Here is a 3,440-nt window from a genome sequence, read left to right on the forward strand (position 1 = left end):
TGTTGAAACCGCTTTGAGTGGTCTGTCATTTCCATCGTGCAGTTGGAAGACTTTCAATCTCGACTGTGTTTTGATGCTTGACTTTGTCATTTAAATTGTCTTCAAAACAAGGCACAATACTATATTTGGAAAGCCTTATCTTTGAATGAAAACTGTTACTGTAGTAGGCTACTGGTTACAAGAGTAGGGGCTCAATGCTTTCCTACAATCCCTCCTCTTCCTGCCTCAACCTTGCTTGCAATCGTTTCTTGTATTTTTATTTATTGCGTATGACTTGATTCAGTGAGTTGGATAAAATGCTGAATTTTTGTACAGACTTTATAATTCTTAACGATTTAACTTAAATCCGAAATCACACATTCCTCTAGCTTGCTTTACCAATACTGAAACCCAACACAAAGGCAAATGGTGTCCAGAAACAACGGCTCCCGGCATGCGGCAAAAAGCGACAATCGACAAAGCGACAATCGACAATAGAACTTAGCAACAACGCAAATTCAACGTTTACAAATTCATCACAATAATCAAGAGGGCATTTGACCGGCCGGAACAGCTACCGACATATTGCTCTTTGTAGAATTTGTAATTTCTTTATAGAATGAAGAGTTGTCTTTAAAGTTTGTTGTGCAACCGCCCAACTCCAAAGAATCATAGTTGCTTGACTTTGTCATTTAAATTGCCTTCAAAACAAGGCACAATACTATATTTGAAAGCCTTATCATTGAGTGAAAACTGTTAGTGGGCTATCGACATATTGCTCTTTATAGAATTCGCCTCCTTATAGACCAGTGTTTCTCAACCTTTTTTGGCCCAACGCCCCATTTATAAACTGGCAAAATTGTACCGCCCCCCAACAAAAACGATTAATTACGAAAAGCGAACATAAAACACTAAATACTACAAAAAGTGCTCAATGCCAAGCAAAAAGCCAATCAGAGCGATATAATTACATCAAATATAGGCTAGTTACCAGTCTCTAAAACCCTTACAGCCTGTTTTACCCTAAAAGGGGGATCATCAGAAAGTATTTATTCAATTAGAATTCTATTTCTATTGGAATAAGGACCTTTTGATGATCCCCCTTTTAGGGTTAAACAGGCTGTAAGGGTTTTAGAGAATAGTAGCCTAACTATATTTGATAAGAAGCAAATATACAGTATATTTGCGAGCATGAAAACAGTATAGGCCTACTGGTAGTCAGTGTAAACCTTGGGCTTGGTGAGAAAGTGCTAGTTTCTTCACATCCGGTGTAAAGCCAGTGAGAAACATTCGAAGATCACCTCTTATGGATATGTAAAGTGGGTTTCGCTGTTTGGTATGTAGCAGAACAACACAGCTGAATCCCTTTTCCACCAGGTATGAGGTGGAAAATGCTATCACGAAAATACGAGCTCTTTGCCGAAATCGTTACCGTACGCTGGGCGGTAGGTGGGTTAAACCAGAATGCCCCCTAACAATCAAAACGCCCCCCCCCCTTAAGCCGAGGTAATCATAACGCTTCCCAGGGGGCGGTACCGCCCCGTTGAGAACCACTGTTATAGACCTTCACATGTTTTGCATAACAATTCTTACGTGTGATCCGCTGGTGCTATTTCAACAGAAGTTGCACTGGTGTGAAAAAAAATCATTTGTCTATAAGTTTGAAAAGTCATTATTCTAAAATTTTATATGTTAAACTTGATATTTCAACTTTTGCAAAGGTACCCAAAAACGACAATTTTGATTTAACTTGCCGCCTTTAATTAACCGTGCTAATCCGATTTCATGCAAAATTCTAAAGGACAAAGAGCTCGATCAACCGCACGAAGTGTGTGTGCGGTGTGCCGACTCATTGCGTCGATAAAGATTTACGACATGCGAGCAAATCTTATTGTAGGCAGTGTTGGGCGCGATAACTCATTTTTCAGTTAAGCGATAACGATAATCGATAAACGAAAAATGCCTAAAGCGATAACGATAAACGATAAATTATCGCCGATAATGTCCGATAACGATAATTTTTTTTTCTTGATTAGCGCTGCCCAATCCCATGCAGCACGAACTGTTTTCATCAACATGACGAAAAATCGAACATAATATACTGTAAAGGGACAAAACTTTTGTAAGTTATGCATGAATAGAATCGCAACAGCGGCAGTAGGTTTCGAATCTTCAACCTCTTGATCCAGAATCAAACCACTGAGGTAACCGCCGTGGTTTTAATTATACCTTCAGATACCAGTTGGATGCTTTTATCAATTGAGTTACCACTGCCGCTTACGTGCAGTAGGCAAAATAATTAAATCAAATGAAAATACCATAAAAAATTCCAAACTTTGTATTTTGCTTTCTGCAGGGCTGTTTACAGCAAAGTCAGCAATAATTGAAAAAATTCCAAAAAACGCCAAATGCTTGAAAATTTATCAGTAATCTTAAGCGTTATTGGTAGTAAAAATGTGCATACACTGTGAAATCCATCAAGCTTGTGAAATTTGATAACGGATTTGCCTAGCGTCTTATATATAGGACGGCTTCTTTCTCAAAAAGTACAAACACAATTAGGAAAAAAATAATTGTGATAATGTTTTTTTAGGTCATAATTATGCAATATTTAAATTTTCCGAAATTTTTTTTAAGTAGCCTACTTTCACTTTTGGCACAAATGGGTTAACTTTTTATGTTAAATGGCACTTACGCATTTGGTTATTGTTTTTGGATTAAAGTTATATCGCCAAACTAGAAAAAAATCGATCTTACAGTCTATAACCGTTCTTGTGTTGTTATTGTGTGTGAATTTTGTCTTTTAAACTGAGTTTGTGACGTAACCGCACGTCTCAAGGCAAGTTCTTGCAATTTTAGTTAATCTACTCATCTAAAGATTTATGCACTTAAAACAGTAAGTTTCATGTTTTGACGAGAGAGATTTTATTTTTTTACGACAATTACTAAAAACTAACACTTCCAACGAAAAAAGAAAACACAAGACTAAAATAGTTGATCGTGAGGTGGCGCGATAGACCATGTTTCCGATGTAAAAGCGGCCTCGTATTGCGACACTTTCACAAACCACTTGCCAATTTCTGTCGCTTCGCTTCAAAGGAATCTGTACCGCCTGTGCGCTTACATTTTAATTATAAAATTCACTCGCGATTGCCGATTGCAGCAAAACAACAAGAGACTTGTTGCATGCATTTCATTGCATTGCAATTTGCAACTCTAAAAATTATCGTGTTGTCAGGGCCGTCGCTGCAGGGGGGCGTGCCCCCTCCCCTGACAACGACCTGTGCATACACACTTCAGGCACTGAAGAAGAACTGGTTTTAATTTTAGTTTCATTAACTAGGTGGCTAGTAAAAATATTACTTTTCATGGTCTTTCCACTTGTGCGTTGATCCGAAATAAAATTTATCGGCGATTAATTATCGGCGATAATCAAATATTGCCTTTGGCGATAACGATAA

This window comes from Aplidium turbinatum, chromosome 1 (genome assembly GCF_918807975.1).
Source record: "Aplidium turbinatum chromosome 1, kaAplTurb1.1, whole genome shotgun sequence".
Taxonomy (NCBI): domain Eukaryota; kingdom Metazoa; phylum Chordata; class Ascidiacea; order Aplousobranchia; family Polyclinidae; genus Aplidium; species Aplidium turbinatum.